Source organism: Arvicola amphibius, chromosome 1 (genome assembly GCF_903992535.2).
Source record: "Arvicola amphibius chromosome 1, mArvAmp1.2, whole genome shotgun sequence".
Lineage (NCBI taxonomy): Eukaryota > Metazoa > Chordata > Mammalia > Rodentia > Cricetidae > Arvicola > Arvicola amphibius.
Window position 1 is genome coordinate 141885717 of NC_052047.1, and position 15633 is coordinate 141901349.

A 15633-nucleotide genomic window follows, 5' to 3' on the forward strand; every position below is an offset into this window, starting at 1 on the left:
GTAGAAGGAGATGGGAGAAGGGAGGGGAGCAGAGAAAAATATATAGCTCAATAAAATCAATGTTAAGAAAAGAGCAAAACTAACCCACTCAAGCACTAAGTCCAAATTACTGTGTAAATGGTGACACATCTTGTTTTTTTGAGACAAGGTTTTTCTGTGTAACCACCCTGGCTGTACTGAAACTGACTTTGTAGACCAGGCTGGCCACAAACTCACAGAGACCCACCTGCCTCTTCCTCCCAAGTGCTATAATTAAAGGTATGAGCCACCACTGCCCAGTCACACAACCCTTTTTACCATGTATGTCTTGGGAGTCCCTTGGAAGAATGGTGGACAAGGGCTTAGGAGACTGTGAGTCATGTAGATATGCTCTTAGATGCTGGTTCCAAGTTAACAACATTAGAACGAAGTTTTACATCACTGTCTACAAATCTAGAAATTCAGCTGTCACTTGGGTGACCTTGGCTCTCTGACAGCTAAAAGTATCTGAACTCTAACTTGGCAAATTATCAATGCATCAGCCCTAGCAAGTCTAGCATGAGAGAGCATACCCTGGCTCGCCATCCGTCCCCCCAGTGGAGTTGATTAGATAATCAGGCACTGTCAGAAGACCAGCCATCCCTGAAACACTGAGGATTAGGGAACAGAATTTGCAAATATTTGTCACTGTTTGCAAGGTAGGAACATGGGGGATTTTCCCAGAAGCCCTTCTGTTTCAAGGACAGATACAGACTTAATGTCTGAGAAGACAGAGGTAAGTGGCTCAGTGCTGGTCCCCTCATGGTCCGACCTGAGTCAGGAACATTCCCAAATGCTGTTTATTGCCATAAATTCCAAAGGAAAGGGCAGAAGTTTCTGCTCAGATGGCTGGCACAGACTTCACTGACTGTCAAAACCACCAGCAATGTTAACTTCTGGTTTGGTTCTATTAGAATGGTTTGGTTTTCAATCTTTTGAGATAGGGTAGCCCTGGATGGCCTGGAGCTTGCTATGTAGACCAGGTTTGCCTCTCTGACTCTCAAGAGCTAAGATTACAGGTGTAAACCATTCACTTGGCCTTGTCAAGGTTTTTGAAGACCCTCACCCACACTGATAAGGAATCCTGGTAGGGTTATGTGCCACACCTTCGAACAAAAGCAGAAAACAGTCATAAGCCAAGTGAGGACAAGAGTCAGCCAGAGTAACACCTCCAACAGCCGAGACTAACAGACACATCTCAAACCACGTGCCATCCTGATGGATGGCCCTGGAACCCCAGTATGTGTGGCTGTGGGTTGCTGACTCAGCAGGTCTCAAGATACCAGAGTCTTGACTCTTAATGAACATGGTTGGACCCTTATGAGGGAGCAGTGTCCATGCTGCCGTGAAGCAGAGGGTAAGACCACGGAGCCCTCATCTCTAAGCTGTTGAGCTTGCAGACTCAGGACCCAGATCACAGCATCTCTTCTTTTAACTCTATGGGCATGGAACTCAGAACAGTAACAGGAATGAGAAGCTCCTAAAGACGCTGAGGCTCCACTTGCCTCATGGGAGCACCATCTCTTCAACTGCGCTGAGGGTTGGCTCTGCCTGCCCCAAGCCAGAGCTGGGCCATTGACAAGAGGCAGAATGTCCACTGAACTGCAAAGCCTCCTCCCCTCTAACTCAGAACATATTTCCCTCCACAAAAAGATGAATGGAATTCCTCTCAGGCAGGACTTTCCTGGACTCTAGAGCTGTGTTGTTGAGGTTTCTGATTCTGTGGTCCTTGGGCTTTGGGAAAGGGGACAAATGATTTGGGTTGCCATAACCACAAGCATCATTTGTCCTGGAGGCTGAGGCAAGGCATATGCCTCTCTGGCTGACTGCCAGTGCTGTTCACAGGTGTTCTTGAGAGGTCTGTCACTCCCCAGTGTCCAGGGAGGTAGCTGGGATGTGACCTCACATTCTTTAACTTCTGTCTTAGGGTTTCTATTGTTGTGAAGAGACACCGTGGCCACAGCAACACATATAAAAGCAAACATTTAATTGAGATGGAGACTTAGACTTCAAAGGTTCAGTCCATTATAATCATGGTGGGACATGGCAGCATGCTGGTATACATGGTGCTAGAGATGGAGTTGAGAATTTTACATCTTGATATGCAAGCAACAAGAAGAGAACTGAGACACTGGATGTGACTTGAACATATATGAAACCTCAAAGCCCACCTCCACGGTGACACACTTCCTCCAACAAGGCTGTACCTACTCCAACAAGCCACATCTCCTGATAGTGCCACTCCCAATAAGTTTATGAGGATCAATTACATTCAAACTACCACACTCCACTCTCTGGCCCTAACAGACTTGTAACGATATCATAAAAACCAGATCACATACTTCCAACATATAATGGCACAAGAGAGCATGGTGAGGAAATACTGGACCAAAGCAAGACCAAAAACCAGCTGGGAAAACTCCAAATTCTGTATCTTATGTTAAAACTCTTTAGATCTCCAACTCCTTTCAGTTTTGTTAACTGCCAACATACTACTTTCTCTTGGGCTGGTTCCACTCCCTGATAGCAGCGCTCCTTGGCAGGTATCCAATGATTCTGGCATCTCCAACATCTTGGGGTCTCCAAGGCAATCTAGGCTTCACTTTAACAGCTTCACACAATGGCCTTTCTGGGGTCTCTGTTCAGGGACACCCACAAGACATGCCTGGCCTCAGTGGCTTTCTTTAGTCATATAGGCAAATTTCATAACCTATTTCTTTTATTCTTGACCCTAAGCTGAAGCTGCTAAGTTCTGCAGCTTTCTGGGGCTAGAATATGGCTTCCTTATTCAATTACATCTTCACCAGCTTTCTATCCTTCACTGCCCAAGCATGGCTGTCCTGAATTTCAACCTGTAGACCAGGCTGGCCTCAAATTCAGAGATCCACATGCCTCTGTCTCTTAGTGCTGGAATTAATGGTGTGGACCATCATACCTGGACCTAAGATGTTTTTTAATTCCTTTTCACAATATGGAAGCCTAGCTGGGTGGGGTCTTGCCCTGAGGTCACCACTCCCTTTATTATATTTCTTAATCTGTTTTATCTTCTCAAAGATAGGACTTGACTCCAATCTACTTCCTGCTGCTCCTTTCCTCTTCAAATTGTACATTTTGTATTTTTTCCTTGCTTGGTTTGCTCATTTTCATTATAGATCTATCAAAGAGTAAACACTAATAACCATACAACAGAGCTGTTTTGAGACTTCCTCTACCAGTGAAATTAAACTCATTTTAGCCTCAGACAGACTTTTCAGAAAAGGGCAAAAAGCAGTCACATTCTTCATCAAAGTATCACAAGACTGATCTCTAGGCCACATACTAGTATTCTTTTTCTCTGAAGTCTCTTGAGACAGTCTTCCACAGTTCAAATCACCCTCAGCACCACTGTCTTCCATGCTCCTACTAGTATGACCCATTAAGCAGTGCTTAAAGCATTCCACTGCTTTCCTAACCCAAACTCTCAAAGTCCAAATTTCTCCAAACAGAAGTATGGTCAGGCCCATCAGCACAATCCCCCAATCCCTGGTACCAACTTCTGTCTTAGAGTTTCAATTGCTATGAAAAGGCACCATGATCATGGCAACTGTCTTAGTTATGGCTTATTTTGCTGCAAGTACCATGATCAAAAGGCAAGTTGGGAATGAAAGGGTTTATTTGGCATATACTTCAACATTGCTGTTCATCACTGAAGGATGACAGGACAGGAACTCAAATGGTACAGGATCCTGGAGACAGATGCTGATGTAGAGACCATGGACAGGAGCTGCTTACTGGCTTGCTTCCCATAGCTTGCTCAGCCCACCTCCTTATAGAACCCATAACCTGTCTTATAGAATCCAGGACCAGAAACCTGGAGATGGCACCATCCACCATGGGCTGGGCCCTCCCCCATTGATCCCTAAATGAAAAAAAAATGCTTTACAGCTGGATTCTCATTGAGGCATTTCCTCAACTGAGGCTCCTTCCTCTAATGACATTAGCTTGTGCCAAGTTGACACACAAAACCAGCCAGTACAGCAACTCTTAAAAATGAAACTTTTGGTTTGGGCTGGCTTACAGTTCCAGAGGTTTAGTCCGTTATCACCACAGCGGGACATGGTAGCATGCAGGCAGACATGGTGCTGGAGGAGGAGCTAAGAGTTCTATGTCTCGATCTACAGGCAACAGGAAGTGAACTGTATACCACACTGAGTGTATCTTAAGCAAAAGAAACCTTAAAGCTCACTCCTATAGTGACACACTTTCTCCAAAAAGGCCACACCTACTCCAACATAGCCATATCTCCTAATAGTGTCATTCTCTATGGGGACCATTTTGTTTCAAACCACCACATAGCCTGAAATCTCACTGTGACTGGCTCACCCACAGCCAGAGGCCCAGACATTTCTGCCAAATGTGGGGCCTGACAATGCCCTCTGTCAGGTCATAGATGACAAAGCTAACTGAGATCAATCTCCAGAGGGGACCTAGCCAGATGCATCAGTGGCAACATATATGTCACATCTCCCCAGATGCAATATCTTCATCTACCTGCCTCTGGCCTCTCAGTCTGGGTGACAGTCTTAGGGCTCAGCTTTGTCAGAGACTAGTTATATGCTGATGCTTTGCTCTCTGGAAACAGCAGAGAGTAGGTTCAGGGACAACTCAGCCCTCCTTGTAAATGAGGCCAACAGGTCCAGGAGTCTTTTAGTTACTTTTAGTTACCAATTTGTTGCTTGAAAAGTAAGTTGCAGGTGTTCTGTTTCCTTTTATTAATTGATCAGTAGGCAGGCCAAGCATAGATCACAGGACCACCAGTCAATTATTATCTAGATATGAGACCCAGACTAGGTAAAACCACCTTAGGCTCCCCTTTGTTTCTTCTTGTCTAAATAGACAGGGCTTCTTACAGCATTCATTGGAAACATCTAGAAGCTGGGAGTCTGGAGGCCTCATGAGCCTAGGAGTTCTGGGCAAGCTGTCACCATAGAACATGGGAAAATGGGTACAATGAATAGTTTAAGAAAGAGATGGCCCATATTTCCTACAAAGGAGTTCAGTGTATTAGTCATGCTTCTCTAGAGTAACAGAACTTATAGAATGAATATATATATACACATATGTGTGTATACATATATGTATTTGTATACATACATATATGTATATAAATAGTGATAGACATGCAGATGTAGATTAGATAGACATATAGAAAGATAGATATATACAGATTGATATAGTATATAAAGGAGTTCTATTAGAATGACTTACAGGTTGTGGTATAGCTAACCCAATAACAGGTTATGAACAGAATATCCAAGAACTGAGTAGTTGCTAAGTCCAGGAAGCTGGATGTCTCAGTTGGTCTTCAGTAGATTTTAGAATCCTGAAGAAGTAGGCTCTAATGCCAGTGAAGGAATGGACTCAGTAGCAAGGCAAGAGCAAGCAGGCAAAGAGAAAAAGCTTCCTTCTTTCATGTCTGCTGTGGGTTAATGATTTTGTATACTGTAAAGATTTGTCACTTGTATTAGTTTAGTAAAATGCCAGGCAGAAAGTATAGGTGGTGCAACCAGACTAAGGGAATTCTGGGAAAAAGGAAAGGCAGAGAGTCAGTCACCACCCAGATGCAGAGGAAGCAAGACGAGAATGCCTTACTGAGAAAAGTTACCAAACCATGTGGCTAAACATAGATAAGAATTATGGGCTAATTTAAGTTGTAAGAGCTAGTTAATAATAAGCCTGAGCTAATAGGCCAAACTGTTTATAATTAATATAAGCCTCTGTGTTTTTCTTTGGAATTGAACAGCTACAGGACTGGGAGGGACAGAAAATTCCATCTACAATTTCTTTATATAGGTTTCCAACAGAAGATAACTCAGTTTAGAGGTGAGTTTTCCCAGCTCAAAAGATCTAGATTAACAGTGTGTCTTCTTAACTCATAGATCCAGATTAGAAGTAGGTCTTCCTACTTCAAGTTAAGCAAACATCTCTCATAGGAGTGCCCTCCATTTTGGGGTTTTAGTTAATTACAAGTGTAGCTAAGTTAATAACAAAAAGTAAACATCACAGTCAGCAGCCAAGGGGACCTGGTCACCTACAGTAGAGGCTACAGATCAACAGTTTTCATAGCACTTCAGGTGTGGATGTAAGTGTCCCCAGAAAGGCCCCACAGCCATGCATGTTCCCAGAAGGATGCTGCAGATAAAACCCTGATGCTTCATGTTAGGGTCAACTCCTGACTTCACTGAACCCAATCAACCTTGATAAGTAAGCCGTTGAGAAGAGGACCGGCATTGGGTCAATGTTACAAAAAAGACATTTCTGAGTAAGATGCCAAGAGCCATCTGGATCCTCCTTTCTTTCCCTAAGGGGGACTTAGAAACCTTGGATTAGGGGCAGGGGCAGAGGCCCAGACTGCCCCCTGCCCCAGGTTGAAGTCTTCTGCATCCATGCTTCCCCCTCCCCAAAATCAAGGGCCATGCAACCAGGGCCTCCCAACTGCACAGACCATGAACAGTCTCTGGAGGCTTGGGACTTAGTGAATAATTGAGCCTCCTAAATAAAATATTAGAAAGTCCAGATTTACTATTTTCCCCTGCAATGAAGATTTCATGATGGCATTGAACTAATCTGTGACCACTGTGTGGCCTGAGCTGCCTCCCTAGAAGGCTTGGTCCTTAGGCTACAGCAATTAAAGACCTAGGAATCCCTTGCATCTAACTCAGGGGGGCATTAAATAGCCAGAGGACTGGCTATGGGCTAAATCTGAGCTCTTGGATTTTGCAAGCACTAAGACTGTGGTAGAGCGAGGCTTGAGGAAGAGAGGCAGAATCAGGTCCCATGTGTTGGGGTTTTCATGGAACCTTGGAGACAGACATCCTTAGAATGGGTGATTTATGGGGCCTGAGAGCTACCACGGTCTGGGTATTCATCCCGCTGCAGACACCAGGAATATCTGTCTAGGCTGCTGGCCAGTCCCAGCCTGGGGACAATCTTATTAACCAGAAAAAGGTGGAGCACTGGGCGACAAAGGACTCTGTGGATAGACGTGCCCAATCCCACTTAGTTAAGGCATAGCTACATCTGAGGAGCTTGAAGAAGAAAGACTCAGAACGGTCTTGCCTTACTGAACGCAGAAATGCCTTGTTCTGGCCCAACCCTGGCTCTGATCCTGGCCCCAACCACTGGGGCTTGGATGCTCCAGTTAAAAATAAAACCTTAAAAGCACATGGTTTGAGCTGGCACTAAGCGCAACATAACACCCCCACTCAGAGCTCCAGGGGCACTTGAAGCCAGAGCCAGAAAATGTTCCTCCCATTCTTTAACAACAAAAGGTTTGTTAAAAATTCCCACACTTCCCAGTGAAAGCCAAGGGTGCCTGTCATTGTGCTGTCATCAAAGGAAGGACACATCCTGAGTTGTGGAGCGTCCCACACAAAATCTACTTGATTTTATTTTTGAAACACATATCAAAAGCCACCCATTCTTTTGGTATTAAGGAAGATGCATCAGACCTGCAGAGACCATCTCCGAGCACACTCAGCACTGGCCCAGGATGCCGCTCCAGAAGCTTTTGAGGCAGGTCTCTGGCCAGTCAACTTTTAGAACTGATCTCATGGCAATGAGGTAAGGAGAGAACCACTTCACCAGGGGCTGGCTCAGTACAAGGCTAAGGGAGGAAATGCCACTGTACATCGCCGAAAGAACCAGGGGGCATTTATAATTGATGCTTGAATGAGATCATGCTGTGGCGACAAACCAGGGACTGTGCCACACATCACTCTCTCTGCATGTAAAACTTCCCTGATGATGGCCGAATCTGGGGGGAGAGGGCAATGCCGTGTTGTCCCACGGAATCTGTTTGTTAAGAAAGATGATGGACAGGAGCAGAGATTCCCTTCATAGGTACACAGGCTGGAGTTCTCTATCCTCAAATTTAAATCTTTCCTGTGTGTGTTCATGGGTGCAGGGGCATGTGTGAGTATAGACTTGAGTGTGCACCAGGTAGAGGTCAGAGGACAGCGTTGGGTCATTCCCTAGGAGCTGTCTACCTCCCGAGACTGGGTCTCTTATTGACATGGAACTCACAAAATAGGCTAGGATGGATGGCCAGTGAGTCAAGAATTTACTGAGTTACCTTGGCAACCCCTAACTTCCCTCTGCTCTTCCTCTTCCTCTGCCTCCTGGCATCATCTAGGGCAGTAGCCAATGGTGGGATAGGATGACTTTCTTACCAGGCCCATGCTCACTGTGGCAAATGGACTCCTGTTGGTGGCAATAGGTCCCAGAAAGATCCTGCTTGAGATTTCAGCCTTGGAGAGCTTCTCCTGGGGGCGTGGCGGGGGGGGGAGGTCTCTAGAAGCTGGGATGGATAGAGATGTATGAACTTCCTCTCTGAGTCACCTGTGTGGGTTAGGTGGCCTAGGTGACCCCACCTCTCTGGGTGACTCACCCTGCCTTCTGCCAGTGGGGACCCCGAGGCCTCAACCAGCATGACTACACCCCTGCCTCAGGCTCAGCTTGGTGTCACCCCTTTCCAGTCCCATTGTATCTTTAACTGACGCAGGCAGCAGACTAGGGCTAGCTGTGTGCAGTGTACACACACACTAGAACATGGTACTCGGCTCCTTCAGGATTTCCTGGTCGATTAGCTAGTCAGCCACTACCCGCTGCCCTGGGGTCAGAACTAGACTCCGGTGCAAGAGTCTCTCTGAGAACCCACTCTGCCCTCCTTGTGTACCCCGGTAGCCTCCAATAGCTCCCTGTTGGTCAGCTTCCAGTCAGTGGAACAGGATAGCTGGAGAAAGCAACTAAAAGAAGGAAGCCTGATTGTGACTCACGTTTCAGACTCTATCTGAAATATAATCACCTAGCTCTGCTGTTTCCTGGCCTGTTAGGTAAGGCTTCAACATGATGGGAGCATAGTTAGAGGAGCGAAGGGTAAGGAAAGAGAGATATAAAGAGAGGGGATGTAACATACAGTCACCAAGAACATAGTCCCCCAAAATCTGCCCCCTTCCCACCAGCTCTACCTCCTACATGGTCCATCTTCCATGTTTCCTTCAGCTCTGAATCCATCAATGGATTGATCCAATGATGAGGTCAGATCCTTCATGATCCAATCATCTCTGAACAAAGCTGGGACCCAGGCCTTCAGCCCATGAGCTCCTGAGTAACATTTTACATTCAAATGGTAACACAGACCCCAGTGGCAAAAAGCATTCCCAGCACCCAAGTCCAGACTGCCAGGTGGAAGTGCCTACCTATGTTGGTCATCAATTGATTGGCTGGCCCTGGAACTGACCTGGAGAGCTTGTGCCCAGGCCCTCATAAATAGCAAAAATATTCTAAAATTTGGAACACACACAGTGATGCAGATGACAGAGCAAAGAGTGGGAAAGTTGAAGCTGTTGACTGACCAAATGGGAAAATAACTAAGGGACTAGCTAGGTTCAGTGCAGAACAACACAAGGTGAGACGTGGAACAGCTGGGGCTCAACTGTCAGGTGACTGGGTAGGAAGTGCCTCAACAGAACAGTCCAGAATCCCTGAACCTCATATTGGCCAAGCCCAGAGCCTTGTGTAGCAGAGGAGGACCAAGACAGTAGTAAAGAGAGTGGAGCTTTCCGTGACATCCCTGGGGCCTTCTGTCTTTGAGCCAGCTCAGCCATTTTTCCCATCTCAATTGTCTTCAGTTCTCTATTAACAGGAAGGTTGTAGAGAAAGAAGAAGCCAAGTGTGACTCCATAGCCACTCTTGGAGAAGAGGGAGGGCAATGAAGGTGCCGTCCTGGACCCACTCACGGGTCAGAAAAGAAAGGTACACCTGCTTTCCTAGGATCCCAATACAAACCTCTGTGAGGTGTACCTAAGCAGACTGTGGTCACTGTTACTCAGCCACAGGGAGCCTGCAAGGGTTCCCCTTCCTCCCTCCTCTCATGTTTATATCCCATCTACAAGCCTTGTACAGTCTGGGGGCTCAGCCACAGACCCTGGGCAGTTCATTCATGGCCTTGAACTAGCTCCTACCTCTGTGCTGCAGCTGGAGGCTGCAGGCTTCAGGCTCATGCCAGCTGTGCCCTGTGGAGAGCTGGAGGCTGGCCCAGAGTCACAGGCTGCAAGGAAAGTCAGCCATAGCCCTGTAGCAGGTGGCTGGATATGGTCAACTGCCCCGTCACACACCTGCTCTGTGTCCCAGGTGCCCACTCGAGGGCAGCAGCTTCTCATCTAAGGGGACGAGAATATAAACAGCCTGCTCCAACATTTAAAAGGAAGCACTTTCCATGGGGAATTGTCAGGCAAGATGCAGAAGCAACAGGAAGCTCAAGAGTTCTGCCCAGGCTCTTGTGGGAAGAAACACGGCTGCAGCCAAGATGAAGCTTGAAGAAAATGCCAAACCACATGCACCTGTGCCCACACGCCCACAGCTCACGTGCTCTGTGGCTTGTGGGCCCTCTGTCCCGTGGATTTATGAGCAACAGCTTCCAGGAGCTGTCTCCAGGCTGCAGGGAGAGGATATTTTGCTTCCCATGAAGTCTGCACTTCCGATCCAAAATCAAAGGTCACTCCTCATCTTTAAGAGGTTGCTAACACAAGCCCAGATCCTCACGTTTCCAGTCCAACAAACACCAAGAAAGCAAACATTAACATTTAGATTGAGTCTCTTCTGCAGGATTGACTCAACAAAAGCCGTTTGAGAGCCCATGAGACGGATCAGCAGGTAAAAGTACTGGCAGCCAAGACTGATGGCCTGACCCTGGATCTACTTGGTGTGAGCAGAGAACTGACTTCCCCAAGTTACACACACACACACACACACACACACACACACACACACACACTAGATAAATAAATGTTTAAAGATCCATATGGAGATTAGATAGCTTTTAACCATCTGTTCGGAAAGTCTTTCATTTCTGTGAGAAGTTCTTGGTCCCAGGTGGAGGACCTCATGAGTCAGTCCTGGATTCTGGGCACCCAATGTGTTGCCTGGTGTCTGATTATACAAGAGAGTTGCAGCAGGGGACAAGTTGCAATCCTACTCCCCTGATACGTGACATAGCAGGGAGACCTATAGTGAGAAAATCCTTTCCTAAAACAATTGTTCTAAAACAATTGAGCAAAAATTCTGCAGCGGGGTGGTAAGTAGATGCAGCTCTGCCCACCAACCTGACCTCAGATCTGCTGATACTCAAAATTGTGACATAATCTCCCTCTGCACTCCCAGGAATGAACTGTCCACTACCTCCCAGGGCTGGAATTACAAACACAAGCTACCATGTCCATTTTTAATTTAAGTTTTGTTTTAATGGAGTCCTGGTATTGAGCTCAGGTCCCTGCGCTTGCAAAGCAAGCACTCTATTGACTGAGCCATCTCCCCAGCCAGGGTATCCATCCATTTTGATAAGCTAGAACAAGGCACTTCTTGGTCTGCCTACACACTGCCTCGTAGGGCTCTTCTGCCAGGTTAGCCACCCAAGTTGAAAGAATCTGGCCCCCTTGACTCCCTGGAGTCCAACCAAGCCTGTGTCCTGCTGCCACAGGACAAGAAACCTCAGTAGCCTACCTGTAAGGGAAGGGACATAGAATGCAGAGGGACAGTGGTCCTGGGCCATTCGTCTCTAGCTTGACAGGTTGTTAGAAATTCTGTGCACACCACTCGAGTGCTGAATAATGAATCAGATCGTCCTGGTGTGATTAATTTTTTAAATGAGCTATTTGCATCTGGTGATTAATCACGGCTGCCCCATTTGGACCCCTCTGGGACTAGAAAAACTGTCTTCTCGGTCTGAAGGCCAGGCTCACTCCAAGGGCTCAAGGACACAGATACCCATAGTCCCCCATTCCTGTCCAGAGTGGCCACTGGTTTGGCACTTGGAGGAGAGAATGGCAAAGGTGGGAACCCGGGGCCCCAGAATCAGAATGAGCACTGCCATCCTCTCTCTTTGCAAAGAGAAGAGAAACCCACAAATCCTCTGATTTCCCTGCTATGGAGGTCAGCTTGTTCCTGGAGTCATTTTGACCCTGAGGTGCTCCTCTATGTTTGTGGAGAGTGGCCATAGACTGTGTCTTCTCTGGCTAGAACCCCTATCCAGTGCACACTCCTTTCCTGGGGACAAGTGTTCTAACAAGGGCCCAAGAGATCTGAGGTTAACAATGAGGCACCAGAGGCTTCACAGACCTACCATGGCCTCTCATCTCCAGAAGTCAGGTAACTGAGGACAGGTATGAAAATAATGCACTACTCTTTGTAATAAAATAACTTACCCCATGTCCCCTCCACCAAAAAAGCTAATTCTGCATCTACAGAGAGGACAGCACCGGAGGGCTAGGGTCACTCCAAAACTTCTTTCCTCCTCTGCAAATAGAAGTACCTAAGGCAGGTACCCCCTCTGTTCTGGCTGATTGCAAGGGGCATTGCCCTAGAGGCCTTTACTCTGCCATCCCACATCCAGGGGTTGATGTGCTCTCCTTCTAAAAGGTTCCCAATGCACCACACCTTGAGACAGCATTTGGACTTCAGCTGCCACCCCAGAGGCCAGGTGACAGGGATGGTGTCCAGGTTTGCCTAGGACTTCATTGGAGGGGCAAATGGCATAGAAATCCTGAGTTAAGGAACCTCGTGGGGAAGGCAGCTCCTGACCTTCATCACAGACCCAGCTGGTTATGCAGGAAAGGGGCTACTTCACAGACGAAGTCCTCAGACTGGGCTGTTTCTTGTCTCTGGGCCTCAATGGGCCTGTGCTTCCCTGGGCCTCCCAGGGCACCAGAGTTCAATGTCTGTGAGCAAGGCCAGTCCTCTTAGGAGCCTCTGTTGTCTTCCTCTGCAGTTTCTCCCAGAGAAGGTATATCCATGTGTTACAGTTTATATATAGCCAGGAGGCCTTGCCAAACCAAATTGGCCTCTCTTAGTCCAGGGCAAGGCAGGGCCTCCAAAGTCAATCAAAAGGAGCCCAATGTCTGGAGCCAAGGGTAAAGGAAATTTCTGCAGCTGAAGGGAATGGATTATCCAAGGTTCATCCCAAGCAAATCCCTTTTATCCCAATGCAAACTTGTAGTGGATGAAGTAAGTCTCTCAGCAGTGACTTTCATAATGAGAAAAGGGTATTTTCTTGCCCAGGGATAGTCTAACTTTACTTATGAGACAATCTCAGAGGCTAATAGAGACTGGTCTACCACCTGTGCAGCATCCAAGCGCTGCCACTAGCAAGTTCCACAATGAGACAGTGTGATCTGAGTTTCCAGAGGTGGTTGCTGGAGGAGAGGGAGCAGAGCCGAGGAAACCAATACAGGGAGCCTGAAAGGTGGCTCAGCAGTTAAGAGCAAACACTCCTTTTCCAGAGGATGGAAGTTGGGTTCCCAGCACCCATGTTGGGTAGATCACAGCCATCTGTAACCCCACCTCCAGGGGACAACTGAACTCATGTGTACTGGTCCTCACACAGGCATCCATGCACACACATAATTCAAAAGAAAAATAAAAGCTCAGCCAAAGGTCTGAATGGGAAGCAGGAGCAGCTTAGAGCCCATAGGGCAGGGGAAGCGGGCCAGATTGCTGCCGTGAGATCCTAAGAGATGCTCTCACACCACGGTGCTATTAAATATTAGGGCTGCACCCAAAGTCTGTTTATGCGAACTGCCTACTTTCCATGAGCAGCTCCCGGAGATCCTGTCTCTAGGAAACTGTCTCCTGCACATTGGTCCTTATGCTCCCGGCCACAGCAGTCTGTTCTGATGCAGCACACCTGGCCCTGCCCCACCATCCCTCGCTCGGTGTCTTTTCTCTCAGAGCCCTGCCTGCTCCTGGGTTTTAAAATCATAACAGTGACTCAGATCATAGGAAAACCCAGTCTCCTGAGCACTTCGCTTGCTGAGTGACCAGTCTTGAGTCGACAAGCATCTTTAGACCTCGAAATTGCTGGGAAAGAAAATAAACAATGGTCGTGAGATGTAAGTGAAGCTGGGAAGCCTGGGGCTCATCTGGGTCCAGTCCAACTACCCAGAACCCCTGTTACAACCTCAGAAAACCCTTTAGGCTTTTCTCAAAGACTCTTTCCAGTTGGAGGTAGTCATTGACCCCTGCACTGTTACTATGTGGATTTAGCTTCCCAGATCCTGAAGAATGTCTGTGTTACCCATTCTAGACAAGGAATAAAATTTAAATTGATGGTGTCACAGTGTTTGAAACTCTACTTCAGGTCCTTCATATCAACCTAGAAGCGTCTCGTGACCCCTCCAATTTGGGGAGAGTGCGGCCCTCTGCTCTGAAGTCCTTTGTTCTACCCTGCCCAGGAAGAGGGGACAACTTCCACTCTTCAGTGTGACCCTCTGCACATGGCGGCCAATGACCTAAAGGGTTAGGGCTCCTTCCCCACTCTAACCCAGAACAAAGCAGCTCCAGAGCTAGCCAGAGCAGTTAATTTATTCTACTCATAAACTTCTGATTAGCGTGCACTAATTGAATTCACCATTCGTGCCCAGTTCCAATTGTGCTTAGCAGTTCTGAATGTATAAGTCCCAGTTGCCTAAATGGGCATCGGTTCTGCCCACCTCCACCTGCTCGCCTCCGTCAACTGCATTCTCAGGCAGCTCTGCTCTGTATTCTGGCCACACAGGTAAATTTAGCTTTTTGGTTTTCATGGTTTTGCTTTTTCAATGGGAAGCACATCTTCAAGTGAAAACTGCTTTAGCCCACTAAGTACAAGCTGGAAGGAAACTTGAAATTAATTTTTTAACAGTCTCGTGTGCATTGTTGTTCAACGCCCAGACTAATGGGATTTGCAGCCGTGCGCAGCACGAATACTGATTCTGTGCGACTGTGCAAATAAGTCAACCTAGCAGGGAGCTCCAAGCAGATCCATCCCAGAGACCATATTAACTGCCTGGGAGATGGACCAAACAGGTCATCATACAGAAATCCCCTCCAAGTGTTCCCTCCAGGTTTCTGGGCACATAAGGGCTATGATCTCCTTCTGGACTTGTCTAGCTCTGAGACTCCTAGAGAAATTCTGGGTGTTTTCTATAGCCAAGACTACAGAGGGCTTAGCCACCTCAGCCAGAAAGTCACAGGGACCCATGAGTTTCCTATGAGACTTTTATTCAAGTTCATGTTTTGATGTACGACCCACAAATAGCCGAAAGATGCCTAAAAGTGCCCCCTCCACAAGAAAAGACCAATTGTACAATGAAGTTCCTGCAAACTTAGTTTAACCTTCAAGAGAGGCTGTGTCCATGACGTCACCTCACTCAATTCTCAGAGCAGGGGCTCAGCCATTTGTGGTCCTGTCAGTTTGTATCTTCCATGCTTCTCTGAGTACGATCTGTGCAGTGCTCTCTCTTGCTCATGCGCTCTCTCTCTCTCTCTCTCTCTCTCTCTCTCTCTCTCATCTATCTATTTATCTCTCTCTCACACACACACACACAGCTCTGTTGGCACAGTGTTGGCATTGATGCCTATTTGTAGTCTTTCATCAGTGAGATTTGTGACTTACAGGCAGTAGGTAGGTTTTTAAGATCTTGGGGTTCTGTGGGCACTGGACATGGGCTGTCATGCCAGTATCATGGGAGTCAGCATCTGTGTGCTCTGAGCACTGAAAATGAGCCAGTGTGGCCAATGAAGTGGGTGCTTGGGCTCCAGGCT